General features: G+C 46.4%; 1 long non-coding RNA gene across 1 annotated transcript in view; it reads right to left on the bottom strand.

Moving 5' to 3' along the window:
* Positions 1-16,343, bottom strand: part of LOC120593290 (uncharacterized) — a 28,717-nt gene continuing 12,374 nt past the window's right edge. Inside the window, exons 4-5 of the long non-coding RNA XR_005650338.1 lie at positions 1,900-2,047; positions 1-408 (exon numbers count right to left, since the gene is read on the bottom strand). This is a non-coding gene — a long non-coding RNA (uncharacterized LOC120593290). The remainder of the gene's footprint in view (positions 409-1,899; positions 2,048-16,343) is intronic.

Here is a 16,343-nt window from a genome sequence, read left to right as displayed (position 1 = left end):
TTATCCAAAGCAAAGATGTGCACAAACATGAATGCACACCCCCGCCCACATGGAGTGTGCATACATATGCAGCCCACAGAGATGGAACATAATCAAATAAACATTCAGCATTCCTGCAGACTTCGACGATAATCTGGGTGATCATCCAACAGCCTGGACTCTTGATTTTTTTTAAGTTTCTCTTCTCTTGAAAATGGTGACATGATTTGCCCAGTGGCTCAGCCAAAAATCTGAGCATCATCCTTGATTCCACAATCTTCCTCCCCGCTCCACATCCAGGCCATTTGTAAAGTCCATCATTTCTCTCATCTCTGAAGCCATCATTCTACTCCATGGCACCGTCTCTCATCTGCCCCACTGCTATAGCCGCCTCCCTGATGGCCTCGTTTCCATCTTTCACTTGGCAGCCTGGAGCAAAAGACTGTTCAGTGGCTTCCATGGTTCTTTAAATCAAATGCAGACTTCTTATCCAAGCCTACAAGCCTACGTGATCAGACCTCTAGCTATCTCATACCAGACCTCATCTTGCACAGCTCCCCACCCCTGCCGACTCTCACCACATTGGCCTCCTTTCATGGTCTCAAGCATGCCAATCCCTTCCTCCTTCAGGGCCTTTTCATATACTGCTCTGTACTTCCCTGACTCTTTCTATGGCCCACACACACCCTCTAGGTCTCTACTGAAATGTCACCTCCTCAGAGAGGTCTTCCCTGATTATCTAAACAGGAGACTCCTCATTAATCTCAACACACTGTATCTTGTTTCCTGCATAGCACTTGCCACCATCAACAATTTCTTTGTGTTTATTGTCTGTCTTCCCCTCTAAGCCAGCACTGTCCAATAGAGTAGCCACAGGTGGCTATTTAAGTTTAAATTAACTAAAATCAAATAAAACCAAATATTCAGTTCCTCAGTCGTACTAGCCCCGTTTCGAGGGCTCATTAGCCACATGTGGCTCTTGGCTACTTTACCGCGCAGCACGAACGTTTCCATCATCGCAGGAAGTTCTCTCGGATGGTACTTCTCTAGACTGTAGCTTCGAGAGAGCAGGGCAGTGCCTCCTCTACTCACTTACAGAACTCTGTGACCAGCATGGTGTCTGGCACACAGTACAAGCTCAGGAAATATTTACTGAATGAACTCACGCATGGGCACACAGTCATGAAAGGGGATATGCCCTTTTACATATCAAAGACCCCATTCAAATGCCACCTCTTTCTTGAATCCTTCTTGTTATCCTTCCCTTCCCCTTTTCCTTCAGCTCAAAGCCTGTACCTTGATGACGGTTGGGTCTTTCTTGGCCACAGACCTGAGTTCGCTGAAACTTCTACCCTATCCTAACTATGAGATGGGAGGAGAAGAGGAAGTGTCCCAGGCCATACCCTCATTAAGGCCCCTCTCCATCCATTTCTTTGAATGCAGCAGCATGACTCCATTAAAAACAAAGACCCTGGACCCAGGCAATTCCAGGTTTACACTCAGCAACTCCCTTTACTAGATGTGATTTTAGGTAGCTTGCTGAACATCTCTGAGCCTCAATTTCCCCAGCTGTAAAATATGCATAATTATACATATTTCACAGAAGTATTAGCATGAGTAAAAAACAGCATGTACATAGAAGATGCTGCACAGTGCTCCCTTGGAGGGTGTTGCCTACCATAGCAGAAGTAGGATTCATATATATCTTGCCAGCTATATACAGTTTTGTGTGGAAGCTTCAGTTTATTCTAGCAATGTCTGAAATTCTTTATAAATGAGTGTTCCAGGTTGCTGCCCAGATGGCCTAATGATTAACTAAGGCTCTGATCCTAACCCAGTGGCTGCAGTTCTGGAGCAAAACAATCAATAGTTGTGTCTCCATAATTAGTTTACATGATATTGAAAGAATAGAACTCATACCAATATTTGGTTAAAAGCAAGCTATGATATGAAATCCCACACTTGGTCCTCAAATGTCTTTCACTGAAGGTAGGGCAGGGTCCATGACTCGGCTGCTTTGGTTCTTCTGGTTTGAGTTTCTCCATGTAGGATAATAGGGAAGGAGGTCCTAGACAAAATAAATCATCAGAAAGGAAGGAGCAGGTCCCATAAGGAAGCAGCTGGCTCAGGAGAAAGGAAGAGGGGAAATTAGAAGAAATTTAGCCATCAGGCATAATATAGTATCATGCAGTGGTAAACTTATGGACTCCAATGCCAAAAAGTCTGCTCCTTCGTGGCTGGGTGACCTTGATTAAGTTATTTGTCTTCTCTATGCCCTTGTCTGTAAAGCAAGAATGATAACAATACCTATTTCGATGAGTTGTTTGGGAAGTAAATTAGTTAATATTTTTAAAGTGCTTAGAATGGAGCCTGGCACATGTTAAGTTCTATGCGAGTGTGTTAAATAAACTGGTGACGAGAGCAGAAGAATGCTAAGAATCGGGTCTGGGGAACCCCCCTACACCTTTGCCCTCTCTTCTCCCCTAAATCCCCTTACCAAATCTTTTTCACATTTTCTTTAAAATCCTCTGTACCCAACCATTCCCACTCCACACTCTGATTCTAGCCAGTTTCCATCAGAGACCCAGAATGGCACTGAAGATAATACAAATGACAAAAATATGGGGAAAGACGCTCAGCCACTCATCCTCATTATTATCTAGGGTGTGGTAATTAAAACTGCAATAAGAAATCTTGAATGGGTCTCACAGAGGGCCGAGATGTGCTCAGAACACTTTCTGAATGAGTGCACCTTTGTTCAGTTGGAAATCTTAATTGTCATATAACTCTCTGAGTAGGCTTCAGACACCCATGATTCAGATTTTTTTTAAATATTGAAATAATATTGGTATACTAACAAAAATTGCTGCATTTCAGTACTTGACAACAATGCAGTGTACCAGAACGCTAGAATATTAAATTCTGAAAAGTCTTAGAATCTCCTTATCACTCCCAGATTTCATGGGCAAGAGCTGTTTGCAAAGAGAACCTATGGCCTGTCCACTGAGGCCGTCCCTCAATATCATGAAGCCAGGGGTGTGGGACAGTGGCATGAGAAGGAGAAAGGAGGTAGAAAGAGAGTAAATCATTGAAAAAGACAGATGGGCATCAGGCCAGTGATAGACAGGATAACAGCCTCCAAAGATGTCCACATTTTAACCCCTGGGATGTGTGAATGTTACCTTACAAGGCAAAAGAGACTTCGCAGAGGTGATTAAGTTAAGGATCTTGAGATGGGGGGATTACCCTGGATTATCCAGGTGGACCCAGTCTAATCATAAGGATCCTTATAAGAGGGAGGCAGGAGGATCAGAGTCAGAGAAAAAGAGAAGTTGGGATGACAGAAGCAGAGGTTAGAGTGATGTAAGGCCACAGGACAAGGAATGTGAAAAGCCTGTAGAAGCTAGAAAAGGCAAGGAAACAGATTTTCCCCAGGAGCCTCCAGAAGGAACACAGCCTGCTCACCCATTTTAAACTTCTGACCTCTTCAACTGTAAGATAATACAGTTGTTGTTTTAAGCCACAAAGTCTGTGGTAATATGTCACAACAACAATAGGAAACCAATACATAATCTATAACAGATATGAGGGTGATTAATTCAACAAAGATTTGTTGAAGGCCTACTATGTGCCAGGCACTGCTCTAGGCACTGGCAGATAAGGTCCTCTCTCCTGGAGTATCTCATCCTAGTTGGAAGAGACAGGTAATAAATGAGTAAACGGATGGGTAATTTCAAATCATTAAAAATACATAAACAAAATAAGAAAGGGTGACATGATAGAAAGTCTTTAGTTGCAGGGAATGGCTACTTCGGATTTAATGGTTAGGAAAAACCTCTCTGAGGAGGTGGCTAGAATGATGACAAGCTAGCCAGGTAAAAATCTAGAAAAAGAACATCTTCAACTGTATGGTTTAACATTTGCTTCATAACAATCCACCGCAAAACCTAATGGCTTAAAACAACATCATTTTTTTGCCCCCTATTTTGCAATTTTGGCAGAGCTCAGTGGGAGTTCTGCTTTATGCAGCATCAGTTGAGATGGCCCAACTGTGGCTGAAGGATATAATTCCTTATGGCCTGGCAAGTTAATCTAGCTGTCTGTCAACTGGGAGCTCGTCTGAGGCTGTTAGCTGAGTGTGAAAATTAACCCCCACTTAGACCTCTGCAAGGCTGCTTGGGCTTCCTCACAGAATGGCAACTGAGATCCAAAAGGAAGCAGAAGCTGTTAGTGCAGAACGGGCACTGCATCATTCCTACTACATTTTATTGGTCAAAGCAATCGTAGGTCAATCCAGATTCAAGGGGGCAGAGAAATAGACTCCATCTCTCAGTGGAAGGAGGGACAGATAATCTGTGGTCATATTTAATCCACTCCATATACCATAGGCACTGCAGTTGCAAAGGCCCTGAGGTGGGAATGACCTTGGTGAGCTTGAAAACAGAAGGATGGCTGGAGAAGAGTGAGCAAGTTAGCAAAGAGAAGAAAAGTAGATGAGGTCAGGGAAGAGGACAGCTACTAGATCAGACAGGCCTGGCGGTCTGTGCCGATGAGTTTAGATATTATCCCAAGGTAACGGGGAACCAATGGAGCAGGGAAGAGACGTAACCTGACAGGTTTTTTTTTTCTTTTTAATGTCACTCATTGCTGAGTGGAGAGGGGCGAGGGTAGAAGCAGGTTGTTGCAATGGGGCCATTCATTGAGGTAAGAAACAGTAGGGGACACAGGGTTCAGTTCTTGTTGTTCACTTTTCTATTTTTTTAGCAGTGACAGCAGAGAGAGGGGAAGAGGGGTTAAGGGGTTAATTCTAGACTAGCAGTGTTTAGAGAGCAACAGAAAGTGGCAGTTAAAAGCCCAGGCCTTGGTCATTGCTAACTTGTGACCTTGAAAAGGTCATCACCTATCCTTTCTTAACTTTAGTTTCCATAAAATGGGGATAATAATATCTACCTTATAAAGTTATTGGGAAGATTAAACGAGGTCTTTAATTCATCGAACAAATGTATATTGAATGCCAACTATGCACTTGAAAAAGACTACAAATGATTCTGCCTCCATGGAGCTTACAGTCAAATGCAGAATGATATAAAGAAATAATTCAGTGCCTGACACAAAAGACTGCTCAGTAGCTATTTTTATCATCACATTTGAGGAGCCTATGGTACCCCCAAGTGGAGAATTTCAAATCAATTGTATATTCAGCCTGATTATCTCAAGAGCTGCTCAACTGAGCAGCTACTATGCACCAGACACCGTACTAGGCTTTTCCACATCCAGTAACCTCTCTCATCTTCCCAAGAGTGGAGTTGTTAAGAATCTGGTGCTTCAGACACCAGGCTGAATAATTAATACCAGAGACCTAAAGGTCTGCAGGATCTGGTCCCTGATATTTCACAGACACACAAGTGGGCAGTTTGTTGCCCCTGCTTCTAGAACTCAGATTGTGGGAGGCATTTCCATTGTGCCAGGCACCATTCTAAACTTTTCACATGTATTATCTCACTAAATCCTCATAACAGCCTTATTAAATAAGGTCTGCTGCTGTCTCTGTATCACAGATGGGAACACTGAGGCCCAGCATCACAAAGCTGGTAATTGGAAGATCTGGAATTTGAAGCCAGGTAGACTGACTCCACGGACCACTACCCTGTATTGCCACAGAGCCATCATTTAGAATCCGCAAATCAAAAGATGACAGGAGACCCCGCGGCCTTCCTTTTGTTGGGGAGGATCATGAGATGCAGCAGGCCTCTCTGGAGAGGGGTGAGGACCAAGGCAGCATGATGCCATCACAGGAAGAGAACCAGCTTGGGAGTAAGGTCAATATGGATCCAAGGTCTGGATCTACCACTTCCTAGCTGCAGACCTTAGGGAAGAACTTTAGATCCACTCAGCCTCGGCTTCCTTTCAATAATACAGAGATCCTCATTCATTCTTTCATTCATTCAACAAATAGGTATCGAGAGTCTTTTATGTGCCAGGAATCATGCAGTGAGTGAGACACACGCTGTCCCCTATCCTCATGAATCTGACATTCTAGCCAGGAGGACAGGTGAGAAAACTAGTGAACAGACAAAATAATATCTAGCTATGATCAGCACCATAAAGGAAATTAGCAAGGGGGAAAAGCAGAGGAGGGGTCCTACTTTAGATAATAAGAGCAGTCACCCAACCGACAAGAAAGAGCCGACCACGCAGAGAGGAGGAGCAAGAGCAGCCAGGCAAAAGAAAGAGCACGTGCAAGGATCCCAAGAAGTTAGGGCACCAGAGGAGCCCGGCATGGCCGGCGTGCAGTGAAGCCATCACGGCATAAGATGCTCGTCACTCTTCCAGGTTTGTTGTGATCGTGAAAGAGGATCGTGCTTGTATGGCAGTGGGCACGACACCTGAGGTATGTAGACACTTAATAATGCAAGTTCTCTTTCTCCCTCTCAGAGTGGGTGCTCTGGGTCCAGAGAGAGGCTCCTTTTCAAGAACAACACTTCTGGCCATCCTCAACCACAAAGCCCTGATGGCTCCTCAGGGTCTCTGAGCTCCAAGCCTCTCTGCCATTACCCAAGTGCACACTTTTTCCCTTTGTCTAATTATTCGTAATTGGAAGAAAAATTGTTTGGCAAATCAGCTGGCATCTCCTCAGCTCCGGTGTCCTAGCAACCCAGCTCTTGGGGGTGACACCGGAGAGGAGGCGTTTGCCACATCCGTACTGCAGGGAGCGCCAAGGAAGAGAGAGAGCCACCGCTACGCCCCCAGACTGGCATCTCCCCTCACTGCTGCACCCGTCCCCCACACACACACACACACACTCACACACATGCACGCATGTCCACACACACTCTGCGAAGGCCCTGCCTGAAATGTAACCTCAGCCTTTCTGGAAAGCAGAAGGTATCTCAGAAATAGATTTCTAATTTTCCAGCCACCTGCTTGGCTGAAAGATATTCTGGAGTTTATAATTACTTTTCAGGCACTTAACTAGAGTCTAGTTTCTAGGGCAACTTGATGCATCTCTTCATGTATTTATGGATAAATTACACCTTCCAACTCAGCCAGGGTGGCCAGAGAGTGCCTCCAGCCAGGCCCAGGGACACTGCCTCCCAGGGTCAGGCTTTTTAAGACTAGTCATGCTGACCTCGAGGGGTTTGGGGAAAGGGAAAATGAGATTAGGTGGGTATAGCTCCTGGCACAGGCTACAGGAAGTTCTCCAAGAATATTTAGCAGCAGTAGTAACAGTTCTAATGAAAACAGATGGCATAGCCTTCACCTTCTGGGAGCATGTAGCTCAAGGGCCAGACCTCAGAGGCAGAAACACTGCTGGTCGCTCGAGAGTTTGGTGGCCAGACCTGGGTTCAGATCCCAACTATGCCATTTACTGGCTGCATGATAATGGCAAGTTATTCTCCACCTCAATGTTTCAGTCTCCCCTCCTGGGAAGCAGGGATAATGCTGGTACCTACCTCAGAGGGTTGTGGTGGGGCTTAAGAGAGTTAATTCACAGAAAGCGCTTAGCATGGCACCTAGCTCATAGTGAGCACTGAGTAAATATTCTATTACTGTTACTATGGAAAAATCACAGAACAGCCTCCTCAGGGCCAAGAAAGTCCTGCGTGGGCTACAGGAGACAGAGACGGCTTCAGGGAGCTTACAGACTAGAGCAGAGGTCTCCCAGGAGAGAAAAGAGTACATACATATTGTAACTTTTATTTGTATTTTTATCTCATCCTTTTTAATTTATATTTTATGTATGTCTTGTGATGTGCATATTTTATAAATAAATACATATTGAGGGGCCTCACAAAGAAAATTTTAAAGACAGGAGAACATGATTCAAAAAAGAATAGAAAAGAGGGAGTAAAACAAATTATTTCAAATGGAAAGCATCCTAGGAGTCACTCAGCCATTTCTCACCCACATTTCACACATTGGGACACTGAGGCCAGAAAGAGGTCACACTCTTAACCCAGGGTCACATCAGAAACAAGGTGCCAAAGCCCTGAGAGAGCCGCAGAAAGCCCAAGAAGCAGGAGCTGCAGAGCTCAACAGGAGACAAGAGCCCCATGGGCAGCGTAATCAGGAAGGCTTCCTGGAGGAGGGAGCAGGAACCAACCTTGAGTGGAAGAGCGAGGTCTCATCCTGGCAAAGAGAGAACAGAAAATAGGAGCCATTGTTTATAAAGGCTTCATATCGGGCTCCCCAAGGGTCATGATATGGGGTGAACCCTCCCACCCAGGCCAATTTAAACATTGGGTTTTACAACCATCGCATTTCCTACATCCATAATGATCCATCAAAAGCTGACGCACCCTGGAGGGTGACCCCCGTACCCACTCCCTCTGCATTGCCACCTCTTCGCAGTCATCCCTGTCTTCCCTTCTCTGCATTTGTGTTGTCTGCCTTTTTTTGAGGCAAGGGTGGGTCAATCTTCCTTTCTTGGGGTATCTGGTCATTCTCTGACCCGGGGCAACAGGCCAGGGAGGGGTTTCCTACCTGAATCTGTATTTTGGGGTCCTTGTCTCTACCAGGCTCTGCTTACACATGTATTTGTGTCTCTTGGCCTCTCGGTACCTCTGCCTCAGAACACGTCCATGGGGCCACTTGGCTGGCTATCACCTCTCTCTCTCTCTCTCTCTCTCTCTCTCTCTCACTATGAGTATGTGTGAATGGGATGGGGGCCATGTGCATCTGGGTTTTTCTGTCTCAGATTCTGTCTGTCTGTCTATCTGCCTGCCTGTCTGCCTGACTTCTCTCTGGGCCTCTCTCTAAGTCAGCGATTCTCAAAGTGTAACCTTGGGGCCAGTAGCATTACTTTAGGGATTTGGTAGAAAAGCACATTTTTGGCCCCACCCCAACAGAGATTCCTGCTGCACCAAATTCTCCTCCAGCTCCTCTGAGCTCTCTTTCAACTAGGCCTTGATTTCCATGTTCATCTCATCGCTGTCCAGTCTTAGCAAGAATCCTGCTAATTCAATTCAGCCAGAATCCTCCACCCTCGACATCTGATCACCTTCAATATCTGATTAGTTCCTCATCCTCCAATATCCCCAGGTGATGTCTGATCACTCCGGCCTGTCTTCAGCAAGAATCCCACTATGCTGGTTTAGCCAGGATCCCCCCTTACCCCAGATGCTTTCTCTCAGCGACTTTCCATCCCGACCCCCACACCTCTCCTTTTCTATAAATTCTCACTTGGCCACGCTGTATTCAGAGTTGAACTCAATCTCTCTCCCTCACCACAAAATCCCATTGCAGCGGTCCCTATACCTGTCCCGATAGCTCCTGTCCCTTGAATAAAGTCTGCCTTATAGTGCCCTAACAAGCATCACTGAGTTTCTGTTTTGCTTTGTTTTTGCTTTTTTTTTAATATCTCAGAGAGACTGAATCCAAAACTCTGGGAGTGGGGACCAGCATTCTGTGTTTCTATAAGCTCCTTCAGATGGCTGGGAGCTTCTGCAGGTCAAGTTCAAGCATTAAGCCAATCTCTCTGGCTTTCTTGGGAGGTGGAAATGGAAGGGGACCCCTTGCTCTAGGCTTTTTCTGTTGCTGTCACTCTCCCTGTAAGTCTGTGTCTGTCTGTCTGTCACACCCGAGGCCACTGAATAGGAGGGAGCTGCATCCCCATGAGAGCATTTTACTTGCTGCCCCCTGTTCCCAACAGGTCCAATGAAAATGCAGAGTGAACAGCAAAGAAGAGCTGCCCAATTAGAAGCACAAAGCAGCTTGTTGACTGACCACAAAGCCTGACAAGACTGCTGTGGATTAATTGGGAAATGGCCATGGCTTCCTCTGCTAATGATGAACACAAGGCTGTGGTTGGATTACCTATCGCACGGCTCTCCCCTCCGGCCACACAGAGAATCACCTGGGTGCTGTTAAAGCATCCTACATGCTGGGAACTACTTACTCCCAGAGATTCTGATTTCGTTTGTCTGAGCTGAAGCCCAGGCTTCGGTATTTTTTAAACACTACCTGGGTGATTCTAATGCGCAGAAAACAAAGTCCTAATGTAGCCCTCATAACCCCTTTAAAGATGGAGATTAGGATCCCCTTTTACAGATAGAGAAACTGAGGCTCAAAGAGGAAAAGTGCATGACCAAAGTCACATAATTCAAAGTGGCATATCCAGAGTTTGAACCCGGAGCCGCGGTCCACATTCTTTCTTCCACTCTGTGCCACACATTTTGCACGTAATGCTGTCATTCCCCATGGCTCGCTCATTCTTGGTCTCCCAGACTGGCTGTATGTTGCTCACTCCAGCCAGCCCAGTGGCATCCCCTCCTATTCCACCCCAGTTCTCTGCAGCTCTGAAGGTGCTGATCCTGGGGACCTCGGAAACAGCTGTCGTGTTACAGGACCCCTCTCAATAAGTGAACACTCTGCCTTGGGCTGCTTGCAAGATTTTCCTTTCCCCACCAGGGAGGTTTCCTTCCTGATAACCCCCAGGATGTCTCCCTACATTTCCCTGCTCCCATGTAAATACTCTACGCCAGGCCCTGCCCAGAATCCAGCCAGCAGATTTCACAGTAAGTGAGGCTGGCGCTTGCTTCTGGAGTCCAGACAGGCACAGGCTCACTGCAAGAGTCAGCGTCCAGTGCTTTGCAGCCACAGCACTGACACAATTGCCTGACAACGATTTCTCAAACACCACCACGGCAATGCCCAATCCATAGGCGCAACCCAGACCTGCAAGGGCCAGGACCGCGTGCTTCTCTTAAGCACAAGATGCCTTTGAAGCCTCATATTTTCTCTTTAAAAGCTAGGTAAACTTTGCATTCTACTCCATAATGTGTCAGCGTTTGTTTCAATTAAAAAAAAAAAATGCCTATTGATTGAATTTTGACAAGGAAGATATATTACTTTTGTAATGTAAAATATTCAATTAATAAGTAAATATAAGGCTTCTAATTCTTTATCATCAAGTAAATTTGATGACCCAGGGAGATGCCAGGTTTACTCTGTGGCTTTATGAATGTTCAACACACCTAGGGTGTCCCCAGGGGCATCCGTAATGCATGCTTGCTTGCTTTTCTTCCTTCCTTCCTTCCTTCCTTCCTTCCTTCCTTCCTTCCTTCTTTCCTTTCTTCCCTCCCTCCCTCTCTCTCCCTCCTTCCTTTCTTTCTTTCTTTCTTTCTTTTCTTTCTTTCTTTTCTTTCTTTCTTTTCTTTCTTTCTTTCTCTTTCTTTCTTTCTTTCTTTCTTTCTTTCTTTCTCTCATTCAATATATATTTTTGGAGAGCCTACAGTATCCCAGGCATGAAGCTAGAGACTGGGGATATAATGATAAGTAAAAGAGAAATGTTCCCTGCCTCCAGGGAACTTCCAGTCTACTCAAGAGCTCAAGATGTTAATACAGACACATACACACGTGCGCACGCACAAATACAAATACAAAAATAAAAGTATAATAACTGATAATAAATGCATTATAGAAAAATCAAAGGATGCACTGAGCAAAAATAATTGGTGTACTAAATTTTTTCTAAGCCAGCAATATTTAAACCAAGACATAAAAGATGAAGAGGAGTTGGTCAGATACAAGGGAGCTGTGTGAGAATGTTCCAGACATAGGTAATAGCCCATTTGAGGAGAGGAAGGAGACAAACCCAAATCTTTCTAGAGTCTCGGAGATAAATCCATCATCTGCAACTAGAGCTTGCAAGACGGAGCCCACTTTCTCCCCAAGCCCTGAGAGGCCCAGGCCTAGCCCAACTGCAGCCTCCAGGCACAAGGCCACCTGTGATTACACGGCCTGCCTCCAGCTCAACGCCAGCCCTAGAAGAGAACCTGGAGCCAGGTGGGGTGAGGGTTGGTGGGACCCATGGATTCAGCCCTGGGTGGGAAAGCATAGGACTTTGGTCAGCTCTAGATCAGGGCCAAGTCTAAACAAATCCTCCAAACTTCCCTGCATTTTCCCTGATGTCTGGCAATAGCACCTTTGGGGCACATGGACAGGAGGGAACAGCCTTTAGATACCACAGTGCCAGCTGCCCTTCTGAGCCAGTCTGGTCAGAGGTTTCACCTGGTGCCAAGGTCAAAACCTCATCTTGTGCTCCAGTTGTGGATCTCTGGCCTCTGATCCTGATCTGCAGCCCTAACACCCTTTGTGGCAAGCCAGTCCGTGTGCGATTGGGGACAGCCCCCCTCCTGTCTGGGCTGGGCCCTGTCCTGAGCCCTCTGCCACCACAGCAGTGGTATGCTCATTGTGGGGTTCAGCACCACCCCTACCATGCTATTCCCCAGGAAGCCTCCCATCATCTACCTAGAGGCCTGAACTGTTCCTTGAAGACCCTGGCCTTCACCCATTTAGACTATTGCCACAGCTTCCTGTCTGGACTTTCGGCTTCCATCATCCTTCCTCCTGTAGCCAGAGTGATCTTTCTAAAACCACAAATCTGATAGTGTTCCTTTCCTGCTTCAAACATTTTTGTGACATTTCCATTGCCCTTAGGGAAAAGTCTAAGCTCCCTCATAAAAGTCAGACAAGTTTTGCACCCACATCCGACTTCCCCCCACACACTCTCATCTTCCAGAAAGATCTGTAGACACCCTAAACCTTTAGCCTGAGTGCCCCTCCACCCAATCCTGCAGAACGAGACCTGGCAGCAGAGAATACTTCTCTGCTCTGATGGTGGAGGCTTCAAGAGTCAGGGAGCTATAGCTAAACCTGGACCTCTGCTGCCTCCCAGAGGCTGAATGGAGCAGCACCGGCAGGTAAGCTAGTCTTGCAGCAACCCAGAGGCAGAGCCCATGTTCCCAGGACTCATCAAAGGTGAGTGAGGTCCAGTCAAGGGGCAAGCCAAAAGCAAGGGCCTCAATCAGTGGTGATAATGTCAGAATCCAATCTAATGGGTCCTAAGCACCCTTCTGTTATGCATCTGTCATAATACTTAGTAAATTACCTGTTCCTATGTCTGGCTCCCCACCTAGACCCTATAATCTGAAGCTCAAAGTAATCCCACGCCCTCTGGTCAGCCAGCTTCTGCAGCCTGTCAACCCTTTTCCACTTTTTCCTCCTTTTCCCAAACCCCTGGGTCCTTGGGAAGCATCCCAGGACAAACACCGCCAGGACAACTTCAGCCTCTCCACATTACCCCCTCCAGCGCCTGCCCGAAATGGTTCCTGCTTCTCCTACCACCACCGCCACCCACCCCATCACATTTGTTTGCTCATTCATTCATTCACTGAATACTGAGAGACTCATAGGTGTCTGGCACTATGCTAGACCCTGGGGTGACAGCAATGAACAGACAGACAAGATCCCCATCTCATGGAGCTAACCTTCTAATTGGGCAGGTGAATAATCAGATAAATGAATGAGGTAGTCTCAGGTAGTGATACACTGAGTGATGTGTTACAGAGCACTAGGAGGATGGCAGCGGGGAGAGAAATTGGTAGTCAAGGACGGCCTCTCTAAAGCCAGGTGTGATCATTTTAAAATATACCCACAAATTCTTTTAAAATACGTCCATTGCCTCCAAAAAGTAGAATCTAATTTCCCTCTCCATAACCCCCTTAATTCAAGCCGTACTTAGTGACGTGCTCTAAGGAAAAGAATGTGGCAGAGGCGATGGTATATTGACCATATATGACTTCCAAGATAGGGCATAAAAGGCATTGAGGATTCCTCCTGTCTCTCAGTCTCTCTTATAGATCACTCGCTCTAGGGGAAGTCAGATGTCACGCCATGACACTCAAGCAGCTCCACGGAAAAGCCTGCATGGCTGGGAGCTGAGGCTTCCTGCCAACAGCCATGTGAGTGTATCATCTTGAAAGTGGATCCTCCAGTCTCGAGCAAGTTTTCAGATGACTGCAGCCCATGCCAACATCCTGACTGCAGTCACATTAGAGACTCTGAGTCAAAACTACCTGCAAGGCCACTCAGGGCCCATTCATCCACTAGACACAGCTGGCACACTGCCCAGGGCCCGCAATACTTTTAGGATCCACAAAAATGTCTTGATTTCTGTTAGAATTAGGGGAAAAAATGATTTTAAGTCAACGAAAATGTAATATGTAATATGAATGTATCCATCTTTATACCAATGCAAAAGGCGCAATGCCTTTTATGTTCTGTCATGAAATATAATATTCACATTCTTTTAAGAAAGAAGGGGCCCACAAGGGCAAAAGTGCCTAAGTCTTATGAAAGTCGTAATGTAATCCTGAAGCTCCTCTCAAATTCCCGACCCACCGAATGGTTCCGTCTTTGAGATAATAAATACTTGCTATTTTAAGCTACTAAATTTGGGGGTCATTTGTTACATGGCAAGACAGCATGAATATATTGGCCTTGTGAAGATTCGAGGTCAGAGGACTGAAGACAGGGAAGAGCAGATGCAAAGGTCCTGGGGTAGAAGTAATCTTGGCATGTTCGGAATGAACAGGAAAAAGTTACTCACCTGTAAAATGAGAGTGATGACCGTCACACTCCTCACTGCATTGTTTTTTGGATTAAATGAATAGTAGTACAAAGCTTCCTCTTGGCCTCTCTTCTTCTTCCCACATCTCGCTTGGACCTGATATAGGAAGGCCTGAGCCATCCTCTTAGCAGCTACCTCGGTCACTCCTGCCCCTGATCTCCACTGATGCATTCAGCAGCGTGGGGTCCAGAGAGGCTTCCAGATGGGATTTAGAGCTGGGAAAAGTGTTCCACAGATGGGAATGGGAGAAGGACTTCAGGTTTTGCACCTCTCCCCTGAAATCTCTGTCTTCCTTTCCTTTCACCCACTTGCTAACTTACACAGATCTGGCAAGAGTCCCCTACAATCCTAGAAGATTTCTGATACTCGAACAAAGCTCCTTTCCATTGAAAACCTACCAACTGCCCACACATCCACCTGTGCTCTGACGAGGCAAAGCAGGGCTATAGCCCAAGGTCTCAGCCACAGTGGTGGCAGAGGGTCAAAATTACTTTACACCCACACACACACACACACACACACACCCTTATTCTGAAGCCTGAACTCTCCTTTTCCTTAAGATAAATCCTTTACATGGGATCACAGACAGGTTAAGAGTGAGATTGCTAGTCAATGGTCCATGGACTGGCTGGGTTGAGAGGACATGTCCATCACTGCTTGCCACACTCACTGCCCCTGCCAAGTAGACACACCACATTCTATCATGGAAATAATAATAATAATAACAACAACAATAATAATAAGCAGTAGTAGGAGGGTTCTTCCCCTATACCAGGCACTGTCCTAAGAACTTTCCGGGCACATGATTCTCATAGCAACCACATAAGGAGTGTAGTATTATTACCTCCAACGGTGAATTGAGAGCACAGAAAGGTGAAATGACTTGCCCAAGGTCACACAGGGAAGAAATGGGAATTTAAACCCAAGCAATCCATCAGCAGAGTGCAGATTGAACCATACTGGCCTGTGTACCCTGCCCGCCCAGGCCACAGCCATCTGGACTCAAGGGTGGCCAGTTCACAGAAGAAGCTAAGTCAATCAGTTGCTCCTTCAGCTAGACCGATAGGAAAGGGCACAGAGGCCAAAAGGAGAAGCTGTCACCACAAAGTACCAGGGACAGAACAACCTTTAGGGCCAGGTGTCAGAGAGGACAGAGCAGCAGTGCCTGCAAGAGCCAAGATGAGAGGACCAGAAGCTATCAGGAGAGGGGACTGGAGACAACCTCGATCCTGCTGGCCCCTGAGTTCCAGGCTATTGGAGGCCTGGTGGTCCAACAGCTCCTGTCCCTGGAGATCCAGACCCTGCTGAATCTACAATAAGTCCCCTTCATGGAGCGTGTTTGAAAAAGTCTCCCATCCTGGCTCTCAGAAGAGCTCTGGCCAGAACATACTGTGTGACTTTGGGCAAATTACCTAACCTCTCTGAGCCTCAGACTACTCTAGGAAATGGAATTTTGTGAGAATTCAAATAGTAACCGTATGTGAAGCAGCTTAGGAGGCAGCCAGCATATCATAGGTGTGAGGTAAATGGTAGAGATTGTCAGGATATTTTTGGTGCTTTTCTCCTCACCCCTACCCTCCTGCTGAACTGAATCCTGGGTGAGAACAATTTAGACTCAGGCTAGGCCCTGGCAGCAGGTGGCCAGCAGGGCCCTAAGTGAGTGGTACCACCCTAACTGGACTGCCCTGGATGCCACGAGCCCTGTGTGCCCCATCTGGGAAGAATACTGCTGTGGAGCCCCTGCATCAGCCTTCTGCACCCCAGCTCCCCTCTGCAGCCCTGACTGCCCGGCCCTCATCAACCCCCTACCCTGCCCCCAAACAACAGCTAGAGTCCGCTCTATTGTTTTTCTTTAATAAACTTATTTAGGCATAATGTCAAAATTACAAAGACCGTTCAGAGAGCTCCCTTGTGCCCTTCACCCAGCTTCCCCTAAGGTTAACATCTTGCA

Source organism: Pteropus medius, unplaced genomic scaffold, assembly GCF_902729225.1.
Source record: "Pteropus medius unplaced genomic scaffold, Ma_sr-lr_union100, whole genome shotgun sequence".
In the NCBI taxonomy this organism is placed as follows: domain Eukaryota; kingdom Metazoa; phylum Chordata; class Mammalia; order Chiroptera; family Pteropodidae; genus Pteropus; species Pteropus medius.
Note: the sequence above shows the minus strand (reverse complement) of the source record. Positions and strands in the feature narration are given on the sequence as shown.